Raw genomic sequence first — 12,977 nt, 5'->3', positions numbered from 1 at the left:
TATAGTTCTATGGCATTAAGTGCCTTCACTCTGTTCTACAATTATCACCACCATCCATCTCCAGAACTTCTTGCCATTTTCTTAGTCAGGGTTCTCGTGATGTAAGTGTTGATCACTGGTTGCAGCTGACGAGCATGGGCTGATGTGGTGATATACGCCAGCACTGTGAGGTGGCTTTGAGTTTCACTCATTTCAGTTAATTCCTAATTTGAGTTTATTGTCAGGGGACTTGCTTTTCCCCATAATTTTAGAGTTTAGAAAAAAAAATGTGATTACTTGAGGGTGCTGGATAACCTAGTGTTTGTTATAAAAATTTTGGTGGTGGTTTGATAAAATTCGTTGACAATTGCTTTGATTTAATATCCTTTTGCTAAACATCATAAATAGCCTTATACCTAGATCTATACCCAGGTGACCCCCATTTTACATAATACCTTCTCTCAAAGGAGTTTATAGGCAGTCCCTTAATTTTATCCTCCTTAAAACTATGCTAAAATATATAAAATTTATGTATTTCCAGGGATTTCAAAAGTATATACAAAAATAACAAATATTCCCAAAGATTTTAAAAGTATGTCTCTTGTCTTTTGAACATAACTTTGGAGATACATTTTCACCATGTGTGATGGTTAATTTTATGTGACAACTTGGCTGGGCCATGGTGTCTGGATATATCATCAGAAGTTGTGCTGGGCTTTTCTGTGAGGGTATTGTTGGATGAGATTAAAAACGAAATCTGTGGACTTTAAGTAAAGCAGATGTGGGTGGGCCTCATCTAATCAGTTGAAAGTCTGACTAGAACAAATGATTGAATTTCCTTGAACAAGAGGGAACCCTGCCAGCAGATGGCCTTCAGATTTGAACTGCAATATTGGCTTTTTCCTGGGTCTCCAGCCTGACAGCCTTCAAAGTTGAACTGCAGATTTTAGACTTGCCAGTCTCCATGATCTCATTAGCCATTTCTTAAAATAAATCTCTCTCTCTCTCCACACATCCCATTGGTTCTGTTTCTCTGGAGAACCCTGACTAATATACTATGTTATACATGGTTTTCTTCCCCCCATTTTTTTCTTTTCCTTCTCAATTAAACCCAAAAGGTAACTACCATAAATAAAACAAATATCCAAAGCAAGGTTAACTATTCTTAGCATTCAGCATACCTAACAATCTCCATCTTTGTTGTAACTGAATCAAGTTTGAGCTCTTCATTATTTATCAGCAGGGTGAACATTTTCATTTTTCCACTTTATATTTGTTTTATAAAATAAGCATTGCAAATATAATAAAATATTTAAATAATTGTCCCCAAACTGCCATGCTGACAAAAACGGTGAAACAGCAGAATGGAGCCATTGGCTGGGAAACAGCTTTGCCGAGTGGCAGCTGGAGATATATTTTTTTATCAGCTAATGCACACAGTTCTGAATTTGGCATATAACTCTCAGTTTGGGAGTGTTGGTTAGAATATAAAAAGAGTTTAAGTTGTTCTAAAACCCAGCCATTAATGTGGAGAACAACCTATGCTGTGTCGTGAAGTATAATAAGTACACCATTAACTCTAAAGCTGAATTTGACAAGTGACCGAAAGAGAGACAAGGAAGAACAGTGAGAGGCCAGAGCAAGGTCAGCTTATGTCTGCTTTCAGGGGAGAGGTCCTAGGGGTGACGTCTGGAATGGGCCTTACAGGATGGAGGAGAAAACTTTGACCCAGATAAGGATTATTGGGGTTTTAGGAAATCAAAGAAATAACATCCCTCCCACCCCACCAAGTTTTGAACTATTTAAGATGCAGACACAGGAGTCTGGTAGATGGAAATGAAAATAATCACTCTATAAAGCCATTAAGATAACATGGCTACGGTCTGTGGCCAGTCGGTTTACGAAGGCTTAACCTCTAAATTAGACGTATTCCCCAGTCTGGGGCCCAGTTGGGTGAATGCTTTATACTGCGCAGCAGACATGTTGAGCAGAACATAGGCCTAGCCCAAAAGGGGAAGGGTGGTGCCAGCCTCCCCAGATCTTTCTCTCAGAGCCACCTACCAGATGTCACTTGTGAAAAGGAGGCTGAGGGAGGTAGAAAGGCTGGGAGTGTGCCTCTAGGGAGATGCTTTTATAGGAAATATGAGTGGGGAACAGGGGCTTCCGTAACAGTATCCAGCTGTTTCTTCTCCCAATGCCTTGGGTTTCTTGATCAAGTCTGCCATCAACTAGGGTGTGACAACCTCCTGCAGGAAAGAAGAAATGGCAAACTAGCTAGATGGTCTTGCTCCACCTCCGATGCTGTGTGGTCTTCTGAGCATCCTCCCAGAATTGCTGACAGGCAGTGTACGTTTTACCCCCAAAGTCTCTGGAATGGATCAGGTGAATACTTCAAGTCAACCACATTCTAGTTATCTGTTGCTCCATAATAAAGCACTCCAAATTGAGTGTCGAAAACCAACAATCTATTACTGTTCTCTCCCACGGTTCTGAGCTGACGATGCTCAGCAGGCAGTGCTCCCTGGGGGTCCCTCACACAGACGTCGCTCAGACAGCAGCTGGGGCCAGAGGCATCTCAAAGGCTTCCTCACTCCCACGTCTGGCGTCTGCACTGGGAAGACACAGCTGGGGCTCCTTGGGCACCTCTCTCTGTCTCTGCATGTCCTCCCCACATGGTCTCTCCCACAGGTGGCTTCTGCCCCGCTCAGGGCCATGCAGCTGCGTGTCGAAATAAACAGAACCAGGCAGAGGCTGTACCCTCTTCTATGGCCGAGTCTTGGAAGTCACACAGCATCACTTCTGCTGTCCTCTGTGAGCCAAGGCTGTCAAAAGACCAGTCACAAGACAGAACACAAAAAGTTCAAGGAGCGGACATGTAGACTCCTCCTCTTAATGGGAGAGTGACAAGGTTCTGAAAAAGCACATGGGACTAGAAATAGTGCTATAGGATCACTTTCTTTCCTTCTGTTTAATTGTGGTAAAATAGACATAACGTAAAATTTAGCTTTTGGATCACTTTTAAGAGTACGATTAGCGGCATTAAGTACATTCACATCGTTGTGGAACCATCACTACCATCCATATTCAGAACTTCTTCATCTTTCCCAAATTGAAACTGCACCCATTAAACAATAACTCCCCATACTCTCCTCCTCCCAGCCCCTGGTAACCTCTCTTCTACTCAGTGTCCATATAAATTTAACTATTTTGGGTAGCTCATATAAGTGGAATCATACAATATTTGTCCTTTTGTGTCTGCTTACTTTGCCGTGGGGTCATTTTTATAAAATATGATCTGCCATGTGCTCCAAAGTCAAGTTGTATCCACAGCCTGAAAACTTTGACCCACCAAAGTTCTATTCCCCATCTATTCTATTTCCCATCTAAAATTAGGTCCAGCCATGCTGTCTAATACTGTCTATCAGTTTCTGCAATGAAATTAAATAATCATAAAAAGATGCTGCAATAATTAAATGCCAAAAAATAGAGAAAGCCCAAATTTGAATTAAACCTTCCTGGCATTATTCATTTCCTGGGTAAAAATAATTCCCTTTTAATTTTTAAATTAATTCATTTTATTCAGTCCAATGAACCTAAGTCTAAAATTAAGTTAAATTCTAACGGAATTAGAGTCTAAAATCAAATAATTGTGCCCTTGTGAATTAAAGTCCAAAATCCTTAAATGAAATCAAAGTTCATATAACTCTCTCCTCACTTTTACATTCTGCTCAGAGTCATTCAAAGAGGTCCTTGATGCCTAGATAAAGCTGAGGTTTCTTTGGTCACTCCAGACACAGATGTCTCTCCCAAGAAGGACCCTTAGAAGTTAATAAGACACAGAGGATTATTCCAGGACCACCTGTAACACTTTGGGCTTTCAAAAATGATCCCATGCAGAACCCTCCTACACTGCTGGTGTGAATGAAGTTTGGTGCAGCCACTGTGGAAAACAATATAGAGATTCCTCAAAAGGCTAGGAATAGACTTACCATGTGACCCAGGAATCCCACTCCTGGGCATATATCCAGAAGGAACCCTGCTTCAAAAAGACACCTGCACCCCAATGTTCATAGCACTATTTACAATAGCCAAGACATGGGAACAGCCTAAATGTCCATCAACAGATGACTGAATGAAGATGTGGTATATTTATACAAGGGAATACTATTCAGCCATAAAAACAACAACATAGCGCCATTTGCAGCAACATGGATGTCCCTGGAGAATGTCATTCTACATGAAGGAAGCCAGAAAGAGAAAGAAAAATACCATATGAGATCACTCATATGTGGAATCTAAAAATAAAAAAAAGAGCATAAATACAAAACAGAAATAGACTCATAGACATAGAATACAAACTTGTGGTTTCCAAGGTGGAGTTGGGTGGGAAGGGATAGACTGGGAGTTCAAAATTTGTAGGTGCTAACAGGTATATGTAGAATAGATAAACAAGATTATACTGTATAGCACAGGGAAATACATTCAAGATCTTGTGGTAGCCCATAGCAAAAAAAAAAAAATGTGACAATGAATGTATGTATGTTCATGTATAACTGAAAAATTGTGCTCTACACTGGAATTTGGCACAACATTGTAAAATGACTACAACTCAATAAAAAATGTTTAAAAAAAAGTTCCCAGGCAGAATGATGTTCCCAGTACCCAATATTTGGTAGAATTTACTCAACTACTTTGTCAAAGGCTAGGGCAGAAACTCAAGGTGTTCTGGGGAAGAAGGGTAAACACGGAGAAGGCCTTCTTGGGTCAGCCTTGCCAGGATGACCCTCAGTCATCCTGGGCACTGATACCCCATAGACTGCAGTGGCCAGACTGTTAAGTCAAATTATTTTCTTTAGATACCTGCAATCAAGTATCTATAGACAGCAAGGTTCTGGGTGATATAATATTTGATGCCATAGATTATTTTAATAAAATAAGGAGTATAATGCTTCTAACTGGGTTGGAAAACATAGGGAAAGAACATGATGAGCTTGGGACTACAAATTCCCAGCTCAAGGTCTACATAAAGGACCTGGAAGCTCCAATGACTGCCCCTACAGAAGTCCTGATCTCCTGTGGCCAAGAAACTAAATCCAAAATCTAATCCCATGGGTGGCTCAATTACAACACCAATTGAATTCCCAACAATGCAGTTCCTCTTTCATTAAAGTGAGGCATTGACTGGGATGGAATGGGGCCCTGAGAACTGGGATGGGGGATATAGGAGCACATTCCAGTGAACCCGGGGATCTTGAACCCCAAGATTCTGCAGAGCCTTCTTTGCCCTAGAAGCAGTTTTTCCACCATCTGAAAGGTTAACCCCCTGTTGCCTGAAGATCCTGCAATAATCCTCCCAAAAACTTATCCTCCACCTTTCCTTCCTATACTGATAACTACACTGTAGTCTCCCAAAGCCCCAGAAAGTGAGGCACAAATTATGATCTATGAGGAGGTATGATACACACCAACAGAACTGTATGATTTTGCCAATTTATACTGACAGAAATCTAGGGGAAATGTGTGGCAATGGATCTTAAGGGTGTGGGATCAGAGTGGAAGGAGTATATAATGGAATCGGGTTGAGTTTATTGATATGGGCTCAATATATAGAGATTCCAGATTCAGTATTAGCTCGAGGGGCTGGGAATAGCATTAACAATTTGCTTCATTGGCTGACTGAAATATGGACTAAACTGTTGCCTACACAAAATAAGTTGAAATGGCAGAACTTCCTTGGTATGGTTTAAAGCAGGGATAGGCAAACTTTTTTTTTTAATAAAGGGCTTGTTAATAAATATTTAAGCTTTGGGGCTAAGAGGCAAAATTGAGTATATTGTGCAGGTACTGATATAACAAGAGAGCAAATTCCTGTCCAGCCCTTTTGGTTTGCCTGGGGTGAGCGGTTTTATGCCCTTTGCCCGTTCATTCAACAAAGACATTCTTGGGAAGAAGAGCTGCTGGCCCCGGAGGAGGAGTGTGCAGCTGCTGCCTTGTCAGTTTCACTCTGCCTCCCTGCCTCTCCCGGAGCCTGGCTTTGTCACCTGGGGCACCTCGCTGGAGATGAGGCGACTTGCCGAGTCACTGACTTCTGAACTGAAATTCTACTGCTTCTTGCCCAGAAATTACCAACAATAGAGTCCCCAGTATATAGGTGGTGATCAGAGGGCCCCTGGGTAGCAAACTGTAGCCACCAGCCAGGGGCGCAGACTCTGGGAGTAGAGGGGGAGCAGGAGCAGGGACGGATGCTGTGCTCATTGGCTCCAGCAGCCTCCACTGGCGAGGACAAGATTTGGCACATGGGTTGCAGTTTGCTGTGATTTGAGCAAGTTAATTAATCTCTCTAAGACTCAGTTTTCCCACCTGTAACATGATGATTATAAAGGTGTCTGTCACATGGGATTGTTGAGAAAATTAGGGCATATAAAACTCGATTCCAGCAAGGAGGGTATAGCACAGTGGTAGAGTGTGTGCATTAGCATGCTTGAGGTCCTGGGTTCAATCCCCAGTACCTCAATTTAAAAATAAAGAAATAGATCTAACTACCTACTCACCCCCACCAAAAAAAGGGGGAAGGGGGTGCAGGAGGGAAAAGGAGAGAGACAAAGGTTAAATGGCAAAATATTTATTGTGGTTGAATCACACTCAGGGGTTCAAAACTCTCTTAAAAAAAAAAACTTGATTCCTTGTACATTGTAAGGACCTGATGAAAGCTGGTCATTATTATTAATAGTTTTGATATATGGGCCATGTTGGAAAAATGGTTAAGGGTTTGCTGTTTTAGGGACACATGAAATAGCAAATGTGGCAAGATAACTAAATAACAAAGAGAAATAGGTTAAGATGGACCTTTAGTCAAATCTTCTTAAATTATTATGGATAATAATCGGATAATAGTTGAAAAATATGTAAGAAATGGTTCAGTTGAGATTCCTTAGGGGGACTAAGAACCAAATATCAATAATGGAATTCAGAAAATTATTGGCTAAAAATGCCATCATCATTTTGCTGCTGCTAAGTAAGGAAATATAAGTAAGGCCTGGTCACCATAATACTCCACTTGGACTCACATCCCCTCATCAGAGAGGCTGATATTATTAATGATGACACTTTATGTGAAAAGGAACAAAATACAAAGATTTCTCTCCGTTCCTGCACAAAGCCCCCTACCCCAGTGCAAGCTGCTTCTACGTGGGCCAGGAAGCCACACAAGCGTCTGGAACAGACAGCCGCAGAGCACTGGGGCTGAAGCAAGAGCTTGCTAAGCCTAGAACCCCAAACTAGACTGAACTCACTGGTGGGCTGAACCCCGAAGCCCACCCCAACCCCACCATGCCTCATTTGCCTCTCATTTGGGGAGGAGATGTGATGTGAGATGTAATTTGGATAATCAAGTTTACTCCTCGCAAAGCCCTGAAGCTTAAAAAGAAAACTGAATCATTTGGATGAGTTTTTTGCCCCTAAAATGTCTTGCTTATTTTCTTGCCATTTAAACACACCATAAGACGCCTATTCACTTTCTCGTTGGTGTGGATGCATTGTCACCTAGAATGTCTGTGCTGTCAGCATAGGAGGTGAGATTATTAAGCTGTTTCCCCATACATGAAGTGGCCAGAGGACTGCTGGTTCAGACACCCTTTTCCTTTGCTTGTGCTTCTTACCATTTTACTGGTGCTTCTTTTGCTGCCACCCACCGGTTATTATTTCCTAACCTACCCGATACTCTGGCTCTCACTCCATCCTATCCTCATATTTCAATAAAATGGTGACATCTTGTTTTATTCCTCTTCATTGAAGATGCATTTTCAGGATCACGACAGACTCCTTGATCCTGATGTAGAAGTGAGATTTGTTCCCTACCTCCATCCCCATGATCGCGGCTGTGTGACGTGTGTTAGCTGTTTACTGTTTGCCTTTTTGTCAAGTTTTGACATGGAAGGGTATCTGAGGCTCCCAAACATCTTTTTTGCCTGGGTTGCAATGACGGTCTTTCCCTGTATTAGTTTCCAGTTGCTGCTGTGACAAATGTAGTAGCTTAAAAGAACACAAATACGTTATCCTACAGTTCCGGAGGTCCAAAGTCCAAAATGGGTCTCAGCGGGCTAAAACCAAGGTGCTGACAGGGCCACATTTCCTTCTGGAAGCTTAAGGAGAGAATCTGCAGTTTCTAGAGGTGCCTGCATTTCTTGCCTTGTGACACCTGTCCAGCTTCAAAGCCAGCAATGACCAGTCCAGTCCTGTGCACAGGACATCACTCTGACACTGTCTTCTGCCTCCCTCTTCCACATGAATGGACCCTTATGATTACATTGGGTCCACCTGGACAATCTAGGCTAATCTCCCTATTTTAAGGTGATCTGATTAGCAACCTAATTCCATCTGCTACAATTCCCCTTTGTCATGTAATATATTCACCAGTTCTGGGGATTTGAATTCAGACATATTTGGGAGCAATTATTCAGCTGACTGCAGTCTTCTTATTTTATGATAAACATCTTAAATGTGAATCTTTTTTCTTTTAAACTAGAAAATACTGTGATGGCCAAGTGGAAGGGAACAATGATGAAACCCACATCATACTCCAGTGGCCCTCATTCTTTGTGGCATCTGAAATAGATCTGATTTCCATGACGCACATTTGCCCACCATCTCTTGGAATGCACTTGAAAACAACAAGATGCCTATAAGCCACTGCACACTTTCTAATTTGCTAGTTTGATCCGGTTTGGAAACCAGATAATTTATTTTGGAATTGTATCAAAAATGAGAATAACAAATATTTACACAAGGCTCACTAACTGCCAGGAGTTTTTCTAGGTGCTTTCATGCATCATTTCCAGTCCTTCTAACACCTCTAGAGGGTAGGTTTATTCAGCCCATTTTATAGATAAGGAAACTGAGGCTTTGAGAGATACTGCTACCAAGTAGTGAGGTTTTTTTTTCAAGAATTAATAACCATGCCAAAATAATTTTTTTAAAGAAGAATCTCCCAATAATCCCATTCAAACCAAAACCATAAACCATAATATAACTAATACACCACTTGAGGGAGTCCCCAGTTCGCTATATATAACCCAGTACAGTTTGAGAAGCTGTTCTATCTTTGGCAGACACTATTGGTCGCCCACCCTAAAGCCCATCTCCACCCTCACAAGGCAGTTTCCGCCCCACCACTTGATTTTGTTCACCCTTCTCCCAGTGGCTGGGAATGGTTCTCAGTTGGTTTGAGCTTATTATAGCTGACTCAGTCCTGGGTTTCTAAGTGATTGTTTAGACAAACACATGGATGTGATGGGGGCTAATAAGTCATGAGGGCAGTCTGCAAGAGTATTTTGGGAAAGGTTTTTTTAACTTTCAAAAAGGAACAGACAATAGGGGCATTCCTTTTTCTGTTCTGGGATGCTATTCTGTAAGTATGTGATGCTGCAATCATCTTGTAACCATGAGAAGGCAAGCTTGAAAATAAGAGCCAATCACTGAGCATGGCAGAGCAAAAGATGGAGAGAACCTGGGCCCTTGACGGTGTCACCAAACTTCTGAACTAAGCTCAGGACTACCCCTACCTCCAGACTTCTTGATAACATGAGAGAATAATCAAGATCCTATTTGAAAGCCAATTTTCAATGGGTTTTCTATTTCTTATGGTGAAAATGATCCTAACATCATCCAACCTTCCAAAAGAAAAATGTCTTTCAAGGGTAGTCTTGAAAATTTTCTGACCCAGAAATGTTCTTGACACAAAAACATTCTTGATCGAATCATTACCCAGAAATTTGGTTTGTTCTGCCACCTTGTGCTTCAAAATTAGGTAAAACCTAGATTCCATCTAATTTGTTTCAACTTTGAAAGACTAGAAGCATTTATCTGGAGCAAAATGCAAGACTGGAGAACCTTCATTATGACATCAGCAAATTCTTTCAAACTTGGGAGTCCATGAGGAGGGAACAAATGGAAGAGAAAGTAATAGGTGGAATGAAAAAGGCAGGCACAGGACAATTCCATTTAGGGGGACTGAGGCATAAGCAGCAAGTTAAAACATGACACAGTGCCTTGGCTGTTTTTTGTTTGCTTTATGGATTCTGTTGCCTACTCACAGATCACTTTTATAGTAAAATCTTAGAAGCAAAGAAAAAAAGAGAACAGGGTGGTTATATGACTCTTCTTTAAAAACTAACAGGGAACAATATTACTGACAAAAGGATGGAAAAGAGTAATTTAGAAGTATTTTAGTGAAATGACCCATTCAGAGGAATTCTAAATCACCCCCAAATCAATAATGTCGCTGTTTATATATTGACATGGAAATATATGCAGGATATACTAAGTGGGAAAAAAAAAGTTGCAGAAGTATTTATAATGTAGGGTGATCAGTGGTCCAGGTTTTCTAGGGCCTGAAGTGGTTCCTGGGATGTAGGACTTTCACTTTGAAGACCTGGAAAGCCCTGTGCAAATGAAGACAAGATGATCAACCTTGATAAAGAGATTCCATTTCTATAATAATAACAAAAATATCTAGTTTGTCAATTATGATGTCTTCAGCTGCAAAACACAGAAACCCCTGGGTTATATGACTTAAACCATGAGGACATTTGCCATCATGCCCTTATGAGAAGTCCTTGATCCTCTGGCTCAGTCCCTCATGGACACAGTGGCCGTGGTTCTGGACATCCAACTCAGGTTAAGCTATATCCACCGGAAGAAGGAGTTCCCTCTGCCTGGTAATGTGAGGAGTCTTTCCCAGAAACCCCCAGCCAACTTCTTCTCAAGTCTCATTGGACAGAATTGCATCATATGCCCTTTCTTGATTGAAAGGCTTGAATAAGAGCTTGAATTTCTTCAACAAAATGGAGTTGTTTAGAGAAGAACAAGAGTGGATGTTGTGTAGACAGTCAACAATATCTTCTGTATGTACATTTTTACATGTGAAAAGTATATATGCATTCAAAAACTCTGAAAGAATGTAAATAATGTTAACAGCTATCTTTGAGAGGGAACTTTTGCTAGCTAAGCTGTAAATATTTGTGATTTTTTTTTACAATGAGCTTGTATTTTTTTCATAACAGGTATTATTTTTACATTTAAAAATGAAGTCATTCAGAATTGAGTGCAAGAAAGAAGGATTAATTTCACTTAGGAAGTGGACCAGTGTCAGTAGAAAGAGTAAAAGAAGACTTTATGACAGTGGCAGGAAGAGGTGCCAAAACAAGGAAGCAGATACTAGAAGGATTCAGATTAACAAGTGTACAATATTGTTTCTAGAAGAGTTATCCAGGAAGTGTACAATGTGTTACTGTTTATCCGTTTGGAATTTGGAAATGAAAATTTGTAGTCTTAGTAGGAAACAGTAAGTTTGGTGCAGAGATATTTATAATAGCTTTTAAAATCTTAGTTAAATTAAGAATTTTTTTAATCAAGAGAGGAGACGCTTTTAAAAAATCTTGAGGTTTTAGGTTTTCGTAATGTAAAATATATATCGTTTGGAATAAGTTATTTCTATGACTTAAGCCCAGAAATCTCTAAACTGTGCGAAGAAATTTAATGTGTCCCATGAAAATACTTGATGCTGATGCTATTTTTTCTACAAAAATTTATTCTAGAAAAACATATGTAAAAAATCAACTAAATAAATATCATTTTAATTATGTAGTAAGCTGCCTTTAGCAGAAACAGCTGGAGCAGTTCCTAGAGGACATTTGCTCAGTGCTTTGATGCAGGGGCAGCATTTACCAACTCACTTTTAATCTCCTGGTGGCCAACCCTGAAATTGCTTACACAACATCCACTTGCCCTGCTTTCCTTATCAGTAGAAACCTGGCTTTGTTCAGGGTGCCCAAGGCCCAGGCACAAAACTTGACTTTTACCATCTCCTTCACAACTAGTAGTGGCCATGAGATGTAAGTCTGCTAAATGGACTCCCCGGTGAAAAGGAAAGACTCGGATGCTTTGCACCTTTTATCTTTTGTCCTTGTTGTCTTTTCTTCTGACTAGACGTCTGGAGCTGCAGCAGCCAACTTGTGACCAAGAGGACAAAAGTCACATGCTAGGACAGTGACCCAAGAAGCCAGACAAATTTGGGGATCTTGATGACATCATAGAGTCATCAGGTCTGGTCTGCTTACCTCCAAATTCCTTGTTATAGGGGAGAAAAAAAACTAGTTAAACCAATGTTGTCAGATTCCTGTTACATGCAGGCAAATGCAATCCTATTGCACACCCATGTACATCTTTTGACTGATTACCATAAATGTCATATACCTAGTCACGTAATTTTAGCATACATTCATGATATTAAGCAATATTTATTCAATAGTAAACAATCATACAACACTAAAATGTTCTCTCTAGATCTATGGCTAAAATAAGAAAGCTTTAAATGAAAAGAAGTTCTTGGGGTTCTAAATGGTATCTGGACCGACACAAATTTAGAATACTTTAAAGCGAAGATAAGTAATCTGATTTTTAACTTTCTAAAAGAAAAAAACAATCTAAATATTTGTTGCCTAAGATGAAACAATGAACACTATATGGAGTAGCCTAACCAAGAGGACAGATATCAAATAGCTGATAGCTCATATCCTTTGCCCATTTGCTTTAGCATCTGGGCAAGTGGGACTTCTCACTGCACAATGCACTGGAAGAGTAGACAAGGGGCTGTGTCTGATGTAGCTCTCAGTCACAAAAGAGAGAGGTTATTTTAAAAAAGACACAAAATATATTAAAATTGTAAATACAAATATACAAAAGAAGAAGATATATAAAAACTATTTTTAAAGCTTTACAAAATATGTTAAATAAAAAGATGTTTTGCTTTAATTTTTTTCCTTAAGGGAATTCATCTGTGAGACCCTGCCTTCTTTCAAACCAGCTTGCATCATAGTCGATACACGACTGCTGGCGTTCTGTCAATACACTATCATTATAAAGTACTCCATGGTCAAGGTTAATTAAGTTTGGGAATCACCATCCTAGGATAGATCTCTAGTCTCACCAAACAAAAGTTT

The sequence above is a fragment of the Vicugna pacos genome, chromosome 15, assembly GCF_048564905.1.
Source record: "Vicugna pacos chromosome 15, VicPac4, whole genome shotgun sequence".
In the NCBI taxonomy this organism is placed as follows: domain Eukaryota; kingdom Metazoa; phylum Chordata; class Mammalia; order Artiodactyla; family Camelidae; genus Vicugna; species Vicugna pacos.
The sequence above is the reverse complement of the archived record's forward strand: the minus strand, read 5'-3'. Positions refer to the sequence as shown.